The following is a 20,040-nucleotide window of genomic DNA, read 5'->3' on the forward strand; positions in this document are numbered from 1 at the left end:
ACATAACACAGAAACAATTGATATTTTAAAGGAAGCCATTTAGGAGGATAACACCAAACCACAATGCCGGCTGGCCCTACGTACGCAGGGATGAAAGACTTGGTCTCCCTCTCTAGGAACAGGGGCCCGAGTGAGTCTATGAGGTGGTCTTGCTCCAGCCTCGCACGTGTCTAAACAACTTCTCTATTACACCAGAGACCTCTGAGGGCACTCCCCATAGAGCAGGGAACAAAGGCCATGACCCTGGGGTCAAAAGCGTTACACGGGAGGCCAGGCAGACCCATTGAGGGCCTAGTGCTGTTTGCTTTAAGAAGGTAAAGATTACTAACACATTAACTAATGCCGATTAGGGGGTTATCCCCTGAGGGACGTCACTCACAGGGTCTACACATCACGTGTTATTAACACCCCATGACCTCTGACCTCTGGCCTGTCACTTCAGGCAGCAGAGTGTGACCGCCACTCTCCCTTTCTGTCTATGTGTTTGGATAACACACAAAACGGACACACTAGAAGAGAGTGGAAGGGGTGGGTGCAACATTGCCTGGAAAAAATGAGCAATACGTGTTCTTATCTATACAAACTTGAAAAAACAATCACTGCAATTACTGAGTATTCATTCTGAATTACAAATAGTTGTAATCATTTTTTTGTAGTATTGCCATGAGAATTAAAATATGGGAAACTTTTGAACTTGAAATCGGGCATGTCCTTTCAAAAGTATTTATGATTATCTAATGTGTGTCTGTGTGTGACGTGTCATTTCACAATGTTCATGAATCATTATACCCTATACAACAATAGATTCAATAGAAGTGGTCCCTCAAAATGACCGGCCATATTACTGCGCTGCAAGTGTGACACAGCACATAAAATGGGGGCATTTAGATAAAGTTCTGATCACAAAATGGTGGACAGAAGACTTCCAGTGTTGATACCCTGGATAAAACTACCACGATATGATACACTCCTTCAACAGCCCATGCTTTTTTTTCACACATTCTGTCTTCAATTAACACGTATGTATTGAGTGGGTGACAAATGAATTGTGTCTATGTGCACAAGTGAAAGTTGACTTAACCCTACATGTCCTGACAGAGTAAACCGACATATTCATTACAGATGTACAAGATACTAGACCGGGTCTCAGGGATGGCTAATTCTAAAGATCCCTTCCATCTTCACTGAATTAACTAAATCTAATTGTAGTTTTTTATTTTTTTTGCAATTTGATTGTAGGAATATCATCTCCAAGGCCTCTCAAAAGGCTGATTTGAGGATCTTTTTTACTGAATAATGTTTGTTTTCTATGATTTTGTTTTGCTTTCATGTATTGATATGAATATTGATGTGTATACAGGGCTCATCTGTAAAATATACTTTGGTCTCAGCATTACTATATGTCAAAATGAAGGCTTAAATAAAAATGATTGAAACTAAACATTGTTTCATTTCATTGGATGTCCTTACTATGCAATCACTCATAATGTCATGATAACATTTTCTGCTGAAAAACAAATACAACATGTGAATATTATGGGACTGAGAAAAATATGGTGATGGTGATGTTTAAAAATTAGACGGGTATGTGCTTTACATGTTTACACTTGAATATTATACAACGTTAAAGAAAAGTGCAACTGTGAAATATTTCCCTTCACCGACACCCCTCAAGTGTAACTTTAAAAAATATATATTTTCACAACTAATTCAATGACTTCTGGATTATTATTATTTTTTACAAACGAGGCATGAAGAACACTGTTACTAAATCATTTGATTTTGTATCACTAACAAGAATGTGGTATTATCATTTCGGGTTAACTTTTAGTCACATATATTTTTGTATATTTTAAATGGGTTCACAGTTCACAATAACATTATAAAAGTATAGTATCCATATATTTGAATTGACAATTAGTGATAATGTCTTTCTAATGACAATACAATTTCGAATACATTTATAATGAAGGGCCAGAGGTAATTGGAAAAAATATCAATACAGTAATAATAAAATATGTTGTACTGACTCAAAATCAAAATGCGTCACTTTTTACCACAAATAGCTTAGATTTACTATATGATTAATACGGAATGAATACATAATTGTACATATATTGATTAGATAGTAATTGATATCACAAAATAGGAGTGCATATCAATCGGGTAAGAAGAAATTACTCCTAACTTAAATTGGGCTATACAAAATAAACTGTTTCAATTTGCCAAGCACATGAACAATTCAAATCCGCTTCATCATTGTGTAATAATAACACATTGTGGTTTATATATATATTTTTTAAAGCTAAATTGTAAGTCATTATTTATTTGCCTGCCAACAAAAAGGCTGAGAATATTCCCATGATTGGAATTGCAAAAAGAATGAGAACAAATTATTTACACTTATTATATTGAACAGGGATTTTGAAAAACACATTTTCAAAATAGCATATTTTCCAATAAAACATTTATTCAAAGGAAAGAAGCTCCTTGCGCACCCTTCAGGCAAAGTAGGACTCTATTTTCATGCCAACCTGTTTCACATTTCCAATGCGCCTGAAAAGCAATGAGTAATAATCCTTTTTATTGAAATACAATATTTACAAGTACAAATAATCATTGGATTTATGAAACTGAACTGCACAGTATCATCACTGCAAATTATACCTATTCACTTACTACTGCAAAATGTATTAACATTTTATCAAAAACATTTAACACTTTCACATCTACATCTTTATATCTGAATGTATTGATCTGTGAAATTCCAGCAAACCAATATGCTGGCAGTCATTAAGTAATGAGCTATGTGATAATCAAACCATGTATTGATGCTTTCTTTAGACAGAGATGCTTTTCATAAACTTGAAGTTTCCAATGAAAGGTCAAGGTCAAGGTATTTTGGATTAAAGTACAAGATTCAAGATTCATGATTCAATATGAGCTTATAAATTGCTTTCATGCATAGAGTACTTCAGAGTTCAGTCATTCAAATACTTTAAACTATTTTACCATTGGTTTGCAGGGGAATATTCAAGATAAGTCATTTTTTGTTACATCTATAGCATATGTAAGTACTTACACTATTACACAAATAAATTATTGTCCTTTTATCATCCAACTTCTGTTGCATTTGGCTGGTTCTCGCTGTGTTTAGTCACCTCTGTACGCAAAAACTTTCATCAAAAGCTAATAGGGAGGGACTCTAATACATAACTTCACAACTTACATACATATTATGTGAAATGAAACATAATAAACACAAATAAACAGTGACCCGAATGTACAGTATATGGCCTTCAACAAGAGCAAAGACAAATAGATATGATATTCCATCAGAGCTAAACTCACCTTGCTGTGCCTCACCGGATTCTGAGAAGACAATGAAAGAGAAAGGGAGAAAGAGGGAGAGAGGGAGGGAGGGAGGGAGAGAGAGAGAGAGAGAGAGAGAGAGAGAGAGAGAGAGAGAGAAAGATTCTGCTTGAGAGCTTGCAAAACAAAATGGATCCCATCCGATATCAGATCTCAAAATGGACAACCTTCAGAAGCGGGAAACACCCAGATTGTAGGGATGACTCCTTATGCGTTTTGTCCAGAAGAGATAAAGCTTTTGTCAAAATGGATTTTTCGTAGCAGGTTAGGAGAACTTACGCAGCAGGTCGGGAGAATTAAGGTAGCAGGTTAGGAGAATTAGGTTAAGGTTAGGAAAGGGGTTAGCTAAAATGACAAAAGTTGTATACCATCTAGACATGACCCTCCTCATGGCCCTTCGGGAAGCCGATATTGTGTGGACAGTACAGTCTAAGTATAGCAACAACACCACTATAGCAAAGGTCAGAGCTCCTCAACATAAAAAAGGCTATAACATATCAGGGGGTAGGTTCAAAGTGAATTTATCTTGACCTTGAGCAGAAAGGTTGACAGGAAATTCAAATTGAAAAATTACCTATGCAGCCTTTTCTAAATTAAGTTGCATGTTAAATTCTACATTATTACACTGAAATGGATGAGTAAGGTTTTCACAATGAAGATTACATTGTTATTTTATCTGATTAAACACGAATGATTTAAGCTCATATGATTTGAAATATGCCTTTTGAATAACATCAAGGGACCATTATATTGGGCCTTGTTGCCCATTCTCAGCTAAATCTAAACATTTATCAGTGATCATCGTTGACATGACGCAACAACACATATAAAAATGCATTATTCAAAAGACAATGCACACTCTTACAAAGAAAAATCAACTAACCTTAACTTACGGTAAAATACATAGATTCGAAGAACAAACACCAACAGAAAAGCAAAAAGAGAAATTCTCCTGATCTGTTGAAGCATAACAATAAAAAGTAAATTCTCCTTTCCCTCCATGCTTGACCACCACTACAACCAGCCGGTATGTGTCTGGAACCATGGTCTCCTTTCCCTCCATGCTTGACCACCACTACAACCAGCCGGTATGTGTCTGGAACCATGGTCTCCTTTCCCTCCATGCTTGACCACCACTACAACCAGCCGGTATGTGTCTGGAACCATGGTCTCCTTTCCCTCCATGCTTGACCACCACTACAACCAGCTGGTATGTGTCTGGAACCATGGTCTCCTTTCCCTCCATGTTTGACCACCACTACAACCAGCTGGTATGTGTCTGGAACCATGGTCTCCTTTCCCTCCATGCTTGACCACCACTACAACCAGCCGGTATGTGTCTGGAACCATGGTCTCCTTTCCCTCCATGTTTGACCACCACTACAACCAGCCGGTATGTGTCTGGAACCATGGTCTCCTTTCCCTCCATGCTTGACTACAACCAGCCGGTATGTGTCTGGAACCATGGTCTCCTTTCCCTCCATGTTTGACCACCACTACAACCAGCTGGTATGTGTCTGGAACCATGGTCTCCTTTCCCTCCATGCTTGACCACCACTACAACCAGCCGGTATGTGTCTGGAACCATGGTCTCCTTTCCTCCATGCTTGACCACCACTACAACCAGCCGGTATGTGTCTGGAACCATGGTCTCCTTTCCCTTTCCACCACTCCATGCTTGATGCCACCACTACAACCAGCCGGTATGTGTCTGGAACCATGGTCTCCTTTCCCTCCATGCTTGACCACCACTACAACCAGCCGGTATGTGTCTGGAACCATGGTCTCCTTTCCCTCCATGTTGACCACCACTACAACCAGCTGGTATGTGTCTGGAACCATGGTCTCCTTTCCCTCCATGCTTGAACCATGGTCTCCTTTCCCTCCATGCTTGACCACCACTACAACCAGCCGGTATGTGTCTGGAACCATGGTCTCCTTTCCCTCCATGCTTGACCACCACTACAACCAGCCGATATGTGTCTGGAACCATGGTCTCCTTTCCCTCCATGCCTGACCACCACTACAACCAGCTGGTATGTGTCTGGAACCATGGTCTCCTTTCCCTCCATGCTTGACCACCACTACATCCAGCCGGTATGTGTCTGGAACCATGGTCTCCTTTCCCTCCATGCTTGACCACCACTACAACCAGCCGGTATGTGTCTGGAACCATGGTCTCCTTTCCCTCCATGCTTGACCACCACTACAACCAGCCGGTATGTGTCTGGAACCATGGTCTCCTTTCCCTCCATGCTTGACCACCACTACATCCAGCCGATATGTGTCTGGAACCATGGTCTCCTTTCCCTCCATGCTTGACCACCACTACAACCAGCCGATATGTGTCTGGAACCATGGTCTCCTACATCCCTGAGCTCCCCCTCTGAGGAGAGGTCTGCTAGCTGCTAGTACACCCTTCACACAGGCTACAGCCTGGGCCAGTCGCTTTCATTATTCCCCTGTGCCAAGCTAAGAGCGGGCGAGCCTGGCATTAGAATGGTGCTGTGGGGGAAATTCTGCCCGCCACTACCGAGAACGAGGACCACTCTTTGCCATGTCACAGCACCTTTGTCGGGCATGTGGACAGGGCCGAGAGGACTCCGAGAGGATTTCCCGGCAACCAGCCGAACCTTAGGCGCCCAATGGCTGCTACTAGCACTCTCCTCCCACTTCTTTACACACTCTCCATGTGCTTTTTCTCGATTTCAGTCACACACACACTCCCTGTTTGCTGTCTCTGCTTCACAACACACACCTCTTAACACACATACACTCTGCATGCTCTTTCTCCATATCTTAACACACAGACTGTGCTTCCTGTCTACTTAGAACACTAACCAAACCTAAATCGCTCACTGTCTGGCAGATACATTGCCACTGTCTAAATCTGACGTGGCTTTATTACATGGGGGGGGTGGAACTATGACTGTGGAACTAACACAGTGGAACTAACACAGCATATGAAACTGTGTTGCAGCAGCAGGTCCAGTTAAGAGGTGCCGTTGCTGTTTCTGTCAGCTGCTGGTCTAACAGTAGTGGCGACTGTGGCAGTGGGATGAATTACAGCAGTAACACTCCTCCAGTGTTAACAGCACCTCCCGAATGAGCTCATTTCATTGAGGAGAAAATCACAGTTGAAATGGATCAGAATGAATTTGACATTTCATTTCTGTACCAGGCAAACACAGTAGATCCCGAAATGACTGTTGCAGGGCGGGTGCACAGACTTTTTGGGGGAGGCATGTGCTCAAACAAGAGGGCACACCCAAAAACGTTCCCGCAACCACTGTCACAGACTTGTTGAGCAATTGTTACTTTGAATATTTCATTGCATAAAATCAATAGGTTAAATACACTGAGTGTACAAAACATTAGGAACAATCTTCCTAATATTGAGCCTCAATTCGTCAGGGCATGGACCCTACAAGGTGTCGAAAGCATTCCACATGTTGACTCCAATGCTTGCCACAGTTGTGTCAAGTTGGTTGGATGTCCTTTGAGTGGTGGACCATTCTTGATACACACGGGACACTGTTGACGGTGAAAAACCCAGCAGTGTTGCAGTTCTTGGCCTGGCACCTATTACCATACCCTGTTCAAATTCACTTCAATGTTTTGTCTTGCACATTCAACCAGTGAATGTAGCCTACCATTCCTATTTCCAACTTAACTCCATTTGTTGCCACTATCATGTATTCTACCTGGGTGGTTTGAGCCCTGAATTCTGATTGGCTGAAAGCCATGGTATATCAGACCGTATACCATGGTATGACAAAACATTTATTTTTACTGCTCTAATTACATTTGTAACCAGTTTATAATAGCAATAATGCTCCTCTGGGGTTTGTGGTATATGGCCAATATACCACGGCTAAGGGCTGCATCCAGGCACTCCGTGTTGCGTCGTGCATAAGAACAGTCCTTAGTTGTGCTTAAATAAGCCACTAATGAGAGAAAATTGTGAGAAATGCTCGAGCCAAACAGACATCACCTGAGCGCGAAGTCTGTTTGTTGTTGACCGCTGTCAAACGAGAGACCTTGTTTGGTTTTTTTGTACCTTTATTTAACGAGGCAAGTCAGTTAAGAACATATTCTTATTTTCAATGACAGCCCAGGAACAGTGGGTTAACTGCCTGTTCAGGGGCAGAACTACAGATTTGTAACTTGTCAGCTCAGGGATATGAACTTACAACCTTTTGGTTACTAGTCCAACAATCTAACCACTAGGCTACCCTGCCGCCCTAAAAGCTGGCAGTGTTTTGATATACTTTTGTTTTATGTTGGATCCTGCTGCTCTGTTGGGCATAGTTGCTGTGAGCGCTGCTTTCTGTCCTGGGATCCCTCCAGATTCTGCAGAGAGGGAGAAACACGGAAGCCCAGCTAGCCTAGCTGGCTCGGCGGTCTCAAACGGAGGTCGCTATTTTCAACCTTTACTAACGACATGCCACTGGCTTTGAGTAAGGCCAGTGTGTCTGTGTATGCGGATGACTCAACACTATATACGTCAGCTACCACAGGGACTGAAATGACTGCAACACTTAACAAAGAACTGCAGTTAGTTTCGGAATGGGCAACAAGGCATAAGTTAGTCCTAAATATTTCCAAAACTAAAAGCATTGTATTTGGGACAAATCATTCACTAAACCATAAACCTCAACTACATCTCGTAATGAATAATGTGGAAATTGAGCAGGTTGAGGTGACTAAACTGCTTGGAGTAACCCTGGATTGTAAACTGTCGCCGTCAAAACATATTGATACAACAGTAGCTAAGATGGGGAGAAGTCTGTCTATAATAAAGCGCTACCCTGCCTTCTTAACAACACTATCAACAAGGCAGGTCCTACAGGCCCTAGTTTTGTCGCACCTAGACTACTGTTCAGTCGTGTGGTCAGGTGGCACGAAGAGGAACTTGGGAAAGTTGCAGTTGGCTCAGGACAGGGCAGCCCGGCTGGCCCTTAAAAGTACACTGTGAGCTAACATTAATGACATGCATGTCAATCTCTCATGGCTCAAAGTGGAAGAGAGATTGACTTCCTCATTACTTGTTTTTGTAAGAGGTGTTGACAAGCTGAAGGTACCGAGCTGTCTGTTTAAACTACTAGCACATAGCTCAGACACCCATGCATACCCCACAAGACAAGCCACCAGAGGTCTCTTCACAGTCCCCAAGTCCAGCACAGACTATGGGAGGCGCACAGTATTACATAGAGCCAGTACTACATTAAACTCTATTCCACATCAGGTAAATGATGCACGCAGTAGAATCAGATTTTATAAACAGATGAAAAAAACACTTTATGGAACAGCGGGGACTGTGAAGAGACACAAACATAGACACAGACACATGCATACACACACATGATAACACACGCACTATACACACACGTACACATTGATTTTGTGTTGTAGATAAGTGGTAGTGGAGTATGGGCCTGAGGGCACACACTTAGTGTGTTGTGGATTCTGTAATGAATGTATTGTAATGTTTTTAAAATTGCCAGTCCAGGTGCGACTGGCTTAAAAAAAAAAAATGTGTGTGTGTGTGTGTGTGTGTGTGGGGGTGGGGGGGCGGTTGGATGAGTGAGGAAACTTGACAACGTGGCAATGTTTTGGTGAGCAATTCAACGAACGGAGTGTTTGTTATTAACTACTTGCGTGACATCAAAGTACGTTTTTTAATTTTTTTCTTGTGAAATAATATAATGGTCAATTAAAAAAAGAGCATAACATTCAGCATTACGGTTCAGCGGTGTACAATTTCTGTGCGGCAATCTGCATGGGTGTCAGTTACCAACATAAAAAAAACTAAAACATCAAATTAAACTAAACAGCAAAAAAACATTTTAAGTCCCCATACCATATTTTACAGTATTGTCCCAAAAACTCTTAAGATAAACACGTCTGTAATTTTCAATCCCTGTAATTTGTCTCACACTATAAATTAACCCACTAGATATACACCCAGTGTGAACTAAACCACTCATACCCCGGCAGACCTGTCTGTCTGTATGTCTGCCATCTGTCTGTCTGCCATCTGTCTGTCTGTCTGTCTGTCTGTCTGTCTGTCTGTCTGTCTGTCTGTCTGTCTGTCTGTCTGTCTGTCTGTCTGTCTGCCTGCCTGCCTGTCTGTCTGTCTGCCTGCCTGCCTGTCTGTCTGTCTGCCTGTCTGCCTGCCTGTCTGTCTGTCTGTCTGTCTGTCTGTCTGTCTGTCTGTCTGCCTGCCTGCCTGCCTGCCTGCCCCTCTGACTGTCTGTGACGGAAAGGAGATGACTCCTTGGCCCTCCCATCAGGGTGTGGTAGAGGTGTGGACAGGCTATCCCAGTCGGCTACATGGCAGCCCCTGACCTCTCACACCACACAGGGGTCAGGGAGGGGGCATGGCACTGTTTGTACGGAAAACAGTTCCACTCCTGCATGGCACAGCTCCGGCACCAGCTGTGCAGTGACAGCAAGATGGGCTGGAGGAGCGTTCCAAAATCCACACTTATTTGGACAGAAAGCGAAGGCATCAGTGCAGTGTTTCGGGGGAACTGCTGAGGAAAGCATTTTTATGGCCCGTGCACTTAACAGTGTGCGTGTGTCCCCACGGTCTCCTTACTTACACTCTCTACCCCTCCCCAACTGACTCTGACTCTTCCCCAACGGAATATCTATCTGTCATCATTCACTGCCAAAATGGCAGATATCCATTGGATTCAATTCTTGAGAAATTCAGCTCATTGGACTCAGGAAACTGCAGGAAAGCACCTTTGCTGAATGGCCATGTTTACATCAAGTATAGGACCATATGAAATATGCAGTATTACATACATTCAATGTTTTTAAAACAGGTGCCGGAGATCATTACATATATGCTCAGTAAAATGTAGAGACTCCAATGCTCCGATGTACTTTGACGATTTGAATCCTTAGGTCTTTATCAGGTCAGATCCGCATCGAGACCTGTTCAATAAAGCACACCGGAGCATAGAGTGCAGACGGCAGAGGCTCATAGTGGCACTAACTCTCTTCCTTTCTGACAGGCTCATACCAATTTGCTGTTTCTTCAGCTCTCACAACTACAGGACAGGAGGGTGAAAAGACAGACGGCTCCACAATTGGCAGTGTGAAAACCAGCAGCTCTCAGACAGTCTGCAATCCCAAGTGTGCCTTTTGCCACAGTAATGGGGGTGATAACTGGGCATGGTACCAAACACTAATGCCCATTCAGTTCACTTAAATGTCAGAGACGGGAGAGGAGGAGAGACAAAAACTAGAGCGCATTCATATTTCAGGACAGCAGATGCTGTAGTTCACTGTGACTTACTGTGAGTGCTGCACACAACAAGGGCCAAGGAGAGAGCGAGAGAGTGTGAGATATAGAGAGATAAACTGAGAGATAGGGAGAGTGAGAGAGCAAGAGAGAAAGGGGGGGGGGCGAGAGAGCAAAACTCGAAATGTACATAGCGAGAAATTGAGACTTGACGAGCATCTCGAAAAATAAAAACTTGAAAATCACTTAACAGTAATAAGGGAGGTATAGCTCACTTATGCATCTCTTTATTTTTTTAAAGTGAGTGTTTAATCATTTCTGCTGCAGACGTAACTCTGGCAGGGAGGGAGTGGGGTTGGGGGGCTGGGGACGATTGGGGGTGGAGTTGGTTGACTGAGAGAGAGATTGGTATTTTTTTCCAGGGGGTGAAAGGCGGACGGTCATGTGTGCAGAGCCCATGACAAAAGGCTCTTTTATGTGCAGCGTATGCAGATAGAGGAGGCTCCTTTGTGTACAGATGGAGATCCCATGCCTGAGTCTGCCCGCGGCGAAGGGAGGGAGGAGGAGAACGAGAGTGAGAGAGGGAGGGGTGGGTCTGGCATCGAGTGCCATCATGTGCCGGCCAGGGGTAGGAAGGGAACGAGGTGGTGTAGTAAAGATGACCTGGGTTACCCTGTCCTCATGCCCCAGCCAAGTTCAGATAATGAGGAAGAACTGGGGTAAATACCTAAAGGCAGTGTTATATTCGAGACCACCTAAAGCCAGACCGATTCAAGACCAAGACCAGAGTGAATTGCATTATTCAGACATTTGGAATCACACAAATACATCATCATAACATTTAAAACTATATAAATATATATACACAAATAAGACTCATAAATATCAAAAAGAAGTAACTAAGACAAATATAAACAAATTGTAGTATATAAATACAAATAAAAGATATAATCAAATTATTACACTATTACCCTATTGCTAACAACAAACACACAAGTAAAACTAAATTGCACAAATCCCACTTCACACAAATACACAAATAGAATAACACAGTTATAAAGAAGAGAACCTGATTATTACTTCAAACAAGAAACACACAAACACTAATTGCATTAGTTCTGTACAAAGTTAGAGGTGCACTAGTTGATAGATTCCCCCACTCCCCCTACCTCGGGGTTCCAGTGGGGAGATCTGAGGTCAACCTACCTCCGCCCCCTCCCCATATTGTACTTCTGAGTGGGAAACCTTCCCAGGCAGTAGCCTGCCTAGCTCACAAACAAGAATCAGGGCGCCCACTCTGACAAGGCTAATTGACCCACAGTCCTACAAGGTGAAATTATATGACTGATGTGACGTGAAAATGAGCAATAGAAAACCGATCGCACAAATGTCACCATTTCGAATATACAGTGGGGCAAAAAAGTATTTAGTCAGCCACCAATTGTGCAAGTTCTCCCACTTAAAAATATGAGAGAGGCCTGTATGACAGACAAAATGAGAAAAATTCCAGAAAATCACATTGTAGGATTTTTAATGAATTTATTTGTAAATTATGGTGGAAAATAAGTATTTGGTCAATAACAAAAGTTTATCTCAATACTTTGTTATATACCCTTTGTTGGCAATGACAGAGGTCAAACGTTTTCTGTAAGTCTTCACAAGGTTTTCACACACTGTTGCTGGTATTTTGGCCCATTCCTCCATGCAGATCTCCTCTGGAGCAGTGATGTTTTGGGGCTGTTGCCGGGCAACACGGACTTTCAACTCCCTCCAAAGATTTTCTATGGGGTTGAGATCTGGAGACTGGCTAGGCCACTCCAGGACCTTGAAATGCTTCTTACGAAGCCACTCCTTTGTTGCCCGGGCAGTGTGTTTGGGATCATTGTCATGCTGAAAGACCCAGCCATGTTTCATCTTCAATGCCCTTGCTGATGGAAGGAGGTTTTCACTCAAAATCTCACGATACATGGCCCCATTAATTCTTTCCTTTACACGGATCAGTCGTCCTGGTCCCTTTGCAGAAAAACTACCCCAAAGCATGATGTTTCCACCCCCATGCTTCACAGTAGGTATGGTGTTCTTTGGATGCAACTCAGCATTCTTTGTCCTCCAAACACGACGGGTTGAGTTTTTACCAAAAAGTTATATTTTGGTTTCATCTGACCATATGACATTCTCCCAATATTCTTCTGGATCATCCAAATGCTCTCTAGCAAACTTCAGACGGGCCTGGACATGTACTGGCTTAAGCAGGGGGACACGTCTGGCACTGCAGGATTTGAGTCACTGGGGGCATAGTGTGTTATTGATGGTAGGCTTTGTTACTTTGGTCCCAGCTCCCTGCAGGTCATTCACTAGGTCCCCCGTGTGGTTCTGGGATTTTTGCTCACCGTTCTTGTGATCATTTTGACCCCACAGGGTGAGATCTTGCGTGGAGCCCCAGATCGAGGGAGATTATTTGTGGTCTTGTATGTCTTCCATTTCCTAATAATTGCTCCCACAGTTGATTTCTTCAAACCAAGCTGCTTACCTATTACAGATTCAGTCTTCCCAGCCTGGTGCAGGTCTACAATTCTGTTTCTGGTGTCCTTTGACAGCTCTTTGGTCTTGGCCAAAGTGGAGTTTGGAGTGTGACTGTTTGAGGTTGTGGACAGGTGTCTTTTATACTGATAACAAGTTCATACAGGTGCCATTAATACAGGTAACGAGTGGAGGACAGAGTAGCCTCTTAAAGAATAAGTTACAGGTCTGTGAGAGCCAGAAATCTTGCTTGTTTGTAGGTGACCAAATACTTATTTTCCACCATAATTTGCAAATAAATTCATTAAAAATCCTACAATGTGATTTTCTGGATTTTTTCTCTCTCATTTTGTCTGTCATAGTTGAAGTGTAGCTATGATGAAAATTACAGGCCTCTCTCATCTTTTTAAGTGGGAGAACTTGCGCAATTGGTGGCTGACTAAATACTTTTTTTTGCCCCACTGTAAGTGCTGACAACAAACTGGCTCCCTATTTAAAAAGAACATGGAGAACAAGCTATGAAGGAAAAATACCTATGATGAAAATTACAGGCCTCTCTCATCTTTTTAAGTGGGAGAACTTACACAATTGGTGGCTGACTAAATACCCTTTTGCCCCACTGTATATTTCCATGACTGATCAAAACACGTTTTCTCATGACTCTCTCTTGTTCGTCTGCAGCAGACATATGGTGAGTAATATGTTTGGAACATCAAATCGCAATAAAATCACAGTATTGTATCGCAATACCTATAATCGTGAGAATCGAGAGGACCCTGGTAATTCCCAGCCCTAGCTCCCACTGTCACACTGTCTGCTGAGAAGACGTCACATCGTCCTTGTCAGCATCATCCACCAACTGACGAACACACACACACACTGACGACGAACACGCTGCACAGCACAGTACAGCACAGTACAGCACAGTGCAGCGTACAGCACAGTGCTGGAGACAGACACACCCCTATCCTGTCAACACACCATGTGAAATAGAGCACACTGCTTCTTCACTATATGGGTTCTATCGGGCTGCACTGCAGCAGACAGAAGAAGTACAACACACCAGCACACCCAAACAAACATATCAACCCTTGTGTATGAGGTCCCGGCCACGCTCAAAAAAGTTCTCCGAGACTGGCATCCCCATGCGCACATGCGACACACACTTGCACGCACGCACACACACATGCATGCACATGCACTCACACACTAGCAACACACAATAGGGAGCCCATAGAGCTTGGCAAATTAAAGGGATTAGTTGTGTTTGTCTGAGTGCTGTCTTGGTTTGCTGGCCTGGCACCAGCCTCCCTCACCCACCATGTCCAGCCTGTCTGTGGTCTGTCTGTCTGTCTGTCTGTCAGCCAACAGGGCAGGAATGGAAGGCTGGCACACCGCACACCTCTCTCTCCACTAACTGATCCCCAGCTGGCACCCTGGATGCCAACAAAAGTATTTCAGACCCGTAGCTCTATATAATCAACAGAGCGAGAGAGAGACAGAGAGATGGAAGGTGGAGAGAGAGAGAGATGGAGGGAGAGAGATAGTGAGGGAGGGAGAGAGAGAGAGACAGAGAGAGGGAAGGAGGGAGAGAGATACAGAGAGAGAAGGAAGGTGGGAGAGAGAGAGAAATGGAGAGAAATATGGAGGGAGAAAAAGTGAGGGAGGGAGAGAGAGACAGAGAGAGAGGGAAGGAGGGAGAGAGAGACAGACTGAGAGAGAGGGAAGGAGGGAGAGAGAGAGATGGAGAGAAATATGGAGGGAGAAAGAGAGTGAGGGAGGGAGGCAGAGAGAGAGAGACAGAGAGAGAGGGAAGGAGGGAGAGAGAGAGAGAGAGAGGGAAGGAGGGAGAGAGAGAGAGATGGAGAGAAAGATGGAGGGAGAGAGAGAGAGGGAAGGAGGGAAAGAGAGATGGAGAGAAAGATGGAGGGAGAGAGAGTGAGGGAGGGAGAGAGAGAGAGAGAGGGAAGGAGGGAGAGAGAGAGATGGAGAGAAAGATGGAGGGAGAGAGAGTGAGGGAGGGAGAGAGAGACAGAGAGAGAGAGAGAGAGCGAAAGAGGGAGAGAAAGATGGAGGGAGAGAGAGGAGAAAAACACTCTCCTTGGCATGTGTGATTTTTCTAGCCTGCCTCAATTGACCTGTAAACCTTTGTGACAAATGCAAATAGCCCTGACTTGCTCACACAAAATACTGAAGGCTATTCAAATGAGCTTGCGCACACAATAGCAGTCTGCCTAGTCTCAGAACAGGGTGAATATACGGTCTCGGGCTGAATGGCACAATGTGTGAGAGCCAAACGAGGGGACGCTGAAGAGACTCAGAGAGAGAGAGAGCCTTACCAGGCTGCCACAGAGGTGCCAGTCTCTATATTCAGCCTCCTCTCTCTTCTGCTCCCATCATTACACACACAGCCTTTTAATGGACCAGCCACACCTCTATGACAGACAGATGAAGGTCCTTAAGAATGGCGAGACAGAACTATATAGCTACTGGGTAGCAAAACCTGTTGTGGGACTCTTTTAAAGATTTTAAAATACAAAACTGATTTAAAAATATAATACTGTGTAGTGAATTGTATGTGGAATCTGAAGATCTGTAGATTGTGTTTAAAATAACTTGTGTTTCATCACAACCTGTGTTGGAAGTTCCAACTTCCAGTGTTGATAGGATAAATTATTCAATTGAATTAGGACTATTATTACATTATTAATCTTTATTGTGCACATTTGAATAACGTGTGTAACAATTGAATACAATTATGTTACATAGTTTGCTGTTTGTGTATTTTTATACAAACATTAGATTTAAGAACAAATTCAAAACGAATTGTGATTTAAACCTTCCTCCTAGCTACATGCTACATCACTGCACAATGTAAATTACTCGTGCAAATCTTTCAACTTGTGCATCTTCAGGTATAAAAGTTGTCAGTCCTATGTAACAACATGCTACATTGCACCTTCCTCTGTCATTTTGATGGTGGGAAAGAATGTGTCAAATGTATTTAATTCAATTCGGGCTGTGGTAAAGGCAGAATAGTAAAAATGTCCCCATCAATAATATTCTCCATCAACAGAAGTAAACCACAGTTCTACATGTTGTTTCTTCTGGTGAGTACTGTACAGTCCCATGTCTCTCTCCATGCTTCAGCAATGCTTTTAGCCATCTTTCTCTCTCTTTCTCATTTGTTGCTCCTCTCATTTCCACTCTCACTTTCAGCCTTAAGCAAGAGTTTCGGCTGAAACTTTGCAAAGCAATTTGTCTGGCAGCCAAACTTCCCAGCATGCATTGCGCAGGCCTGGCTTTGTCCCTGTGTTAACTGTTAAACTGCTCGACTCGACTCAGCACGTGACGGAACCTTTGTTTTTACTCTCCAATACAGTTCTACAGTACCTACTAGACAGACACGCAATAATCACACAAAATAAATGTATTTGCTGGCACACATACTGTATCATCACTGTCTGATGAAAACCTGAATTTCTGCCATTTTTCTAATATTTTACATTTATTGAAAGCAGTAACTCATCTCAATGTACTTTCATGACTCTATCTATAAAAAGAAATCAAAATAGCTTCTGAAATATCATAATTGTATGTTAATTAATGGGAAAATACAGTATTTTTCTCAATTTCTGTATATAATAAATAATACAAATAGTCTACTGAGCCACAGCATATGGTATACTAACAAAATTAGGAAATAGTATGATTTATACTAATACATATGCTCAGAGAAAGAGATTTTGTTTAACAAGTAATAAAATAAAATCTCAAGATAAAGGTTCACACTTATTGGCACCCTTGTTTTCAATACTCTAGCACCCTCCCCCTGCGAGGATAACAACACTGAGCCTTTTCCTGAAATGTTTTCTGAGATTGGAGAACACATTGGGAGGGATCTTAGACCGTTCCTCCACATAGAATCGTTCCATATCTTTTGTCTGACCTTATGGACTGCCCTCTTCAATTCAAACCACGGTACTTCAATGGGGTTCAAGTCCAGAGACCGAGATGGCTATTGCAAAATGTTGATTTTGATGTAAATTAACAATTTATTTGTGGGCATAGCACAGGTTCCAATCCAAGTGCCAACTCTGTTTATCAAAACCTTGGCGGTGCTGTGGTCGGAATAAATGAAAATAGAGCTCTGTGAAAACCCAGGTGTGGAATGTAATTCACAATATTTTACTTTGAAAAGCATAATTGACCTTAATTCAATTAAAACAGTCATGGTCCCCTGGATGTTTTTGTCTAGTTGCGGTGACAAAACTGTACATCTACAAGTAGTTACTGTATTTTTATAGCTAGATTCAGTTGTTAAGGGACAGACGATAATTAGTTGGGACTGAACCTCCCTTGGGATTTGAACTCATAACCTCTGCACTTGACATAATGGAGATAGGCAAGAATACATTTCTGGACTTTGCCGTAAAGAATAAATAAATATAATGAACAAAAATATAAACACAACATGTAAAGTGTTGGTCCCATGTTCAATGTTTCATGAGCTGAAATAAAAGATCTCAGATATCATCCATCATCCACAAAAAAAACATATTTATCTCAAATTTTGTGCACAAATTCGTTTACATCCGTTAGTGAGCTTATCTCTTTGCCAAGATAATTCATCCACCTGATCAGTGTGGCATATCAAGAAGCTGTTTAAAAGGCATGATCATTACACAGGTGTGCTGGGGACAATAAAAGGCCACTCTGGAATTTGTTTTTTGTCACACAACACAATGCCAAAGATGTCTCACGTTTTGAGGAGGTGTGCCAATACCATGCTGGAGGGTGTTGAGGAGTATTTATGTCTGTAATAAAGCCCTTTTGTGGGGAAAATCTCATTCTGATTGGATGTACCAGGCCAATGGTTCTCGAACTCATAACCTCTTGGTCGCTAGCAAACTCAAATGTCTAGGTACTGTACAGTGCAGCTACACCACCAGATATGTGAGTGTGAAAAAGATATGGCCACAGACATATAGGCAATAATGCATTTCTGCATTTTGCTAAAAGCTGCCCAGAATCAAGTAGATAATTGTCATGAAGCTGGTTGAAAGAATGCCAAGAGTATGCAAAGCTGTCATCAAGGCAAAGGGTGGCTACTTTGAAGAAAATATATTTTGATTTGTTTAACACGTTTTGGTTTAAAAGTTTTTCCATATGTGTTATTTCATAGTTTTGATGTCTTTACTATTATTCTACAATGTAGAAAATAGTCAAACTTGAATGAGTACGTGTCTCCAAACTTTTGACTGGTACTGTACATGTTGTTTCTTTTGCTCAAGAACCCGATGGTCACTCTGACAGAGCTCCAGAGTTCCTCTGTGGAGATGGGAGAACCTTCCAGAAGCATAACCATCTGCAAAACTCCACCATTCAGGCCTTTATGGTAGAGTGGCCAGATGGAAGTCACTCCTCAGTAAAAAGCACATGACAGCCCACTTGGAGTTTGCCAAAAGGCACCTAAAGGACTCTGAGACCATGAGAAACAAGATTCTATGGTCTGATGAAACCAAGATTGAACTCTTCGACCTGAATGCCAAGTGTCGCCTCTAGAGGAAACCTTGCACCATCCCTACGAGGAAGCATGGTGGTGGCAGCATCATGCTTTGGGGTGTTTTCAGCGGCAGAGACTGGGAGACTAGTCAGGTTTGAGGGAAAGATGAACGGAGAAAAGTACAAGAGATCCTTGATGAAAACCTGCTCCAGAGCGCTCAGGACCTCAGACTGGGCGAAGGTTCACCTTCCAACCTGACAACAACCCTAAGCACACAGCCAAGACAACGCAGGAGTGGCTTTGGGACAAGTCTGAATGTCCTTGAGTGGCCCAGCCAGAGCCTGGACTGGAACCAGATCAAACATCTCTGGAGAGACCTGAAAATAGCTGTGCTCCCCATGCTCCCCATCCAACCTGGCATAGCTTGAGGGGATCTGCAGAGAAGAATGGGATAAACTCTGCCAAGCTTGTGGCGTCACACCCAAGAAGACTCAAGGCTGTAATCGCTGCCAAAGGTGCTTCAACAAAGTACAGAGGAAAGGGCCTGAGTACTTATTTAAATGTGATATTTACATTTTTTTTTTATTATAGATTTGCTAACTTTTTTAAAACCTGTTTTTGCTTTGTCAGTATGGGGTATTGTGTGTAGATTGATGAGGGGGAAAACCATTTTAGAATAAGGTTCTAATGTAACAAAATGTGGAAAAGGTCAAGGGGTTTGAATACTTTCCGAATGCACTGTATCTCCTAGATATAGGACATACACTTCAGAACCAACTTTCTTAAGATTATTTTCTGGGACTATCTGTTGTTCGACTGAGAGGGCTGTCTCGCTTCTAGTCCTTAGGAAAACTTTGCAGATCGATGTCAACTTACCAGCACTACGACCAGGAATACGACTTTCCCGAAGCGGATTCTTTGTCCGAATCACCCAGGGCATTTGAACTGATTCCAGAGGTTGACCCAAAACAACACACCACCAACCACAGTGGCTTGCACACCACCCACCACTTCCGAGTATATTACTCGCTAACGTCCAGTCTCTAGATAACAAGATAGATGAAATTAGGGCAAGGGTTGCTTTCCAGAGAGACATCAGGGATTGTAACATACATTGTTTATGGAAACATGGTTTTCTCGGGATATGCTGTCGGAGTCAGTACAGCCATCTGGATTCTTTGTGCGTCGCGCCGACAGGAATAAACATCTCTCCAGGAAGAAGAAGGGCGGGGTGTATGTTTCATGATTAACGTCTCATGGTGTAATTGTAACAACATACAGGAACTCAAGTCCTTTTGTTCACCTGACCTAGAATTCCTAACAATCAAACGCCGACCGAATTATCTCCCAAGGGAATGCTCCTCGGTTATTGTCACAGCCGTGT

The 20,040-nt window shown here is 42.7% G+C and overlaps 1 long non-coding RNA gene across 1 annotated transcript in view; it reads right to left on the reverse strand.

Moving 5' to 3' along the window:
* LOC135509529 (uncharacterized) overlaps window positions 1-20,040 on the reverse strand; it is a 60,334-nt gene that overhangs the window by 28,276 nt on the left and 12,018 nt on the right. The window contains exon 4 of the long non-coding RNA XR_010450943.1: window positions 3,352-3,372. This is a non-coding gene — a long non-coding RNA (uncharacterized LOC135509529). The remainder of the gene's footprint in view (window positions 1-3,351; window positions 3,373-20,040) is intronic.

The sequence above is a fragment of the Oncorhynchus masou genome, chromosome 22 (assembly GCF_036934945.1).
Source record: "Oncorhynchus masou masou isolate Uvic2021 chromosome 22, UVic_Omas_1.1, whole genome shotgun sequence".
NCBI classification, from domain to species: Eukaryota; Metazoa; Chordata; class Actinopteri; order Salmoniformes; family Salmonidae; genus Oncorhynchus; species Oncorhynchus masou.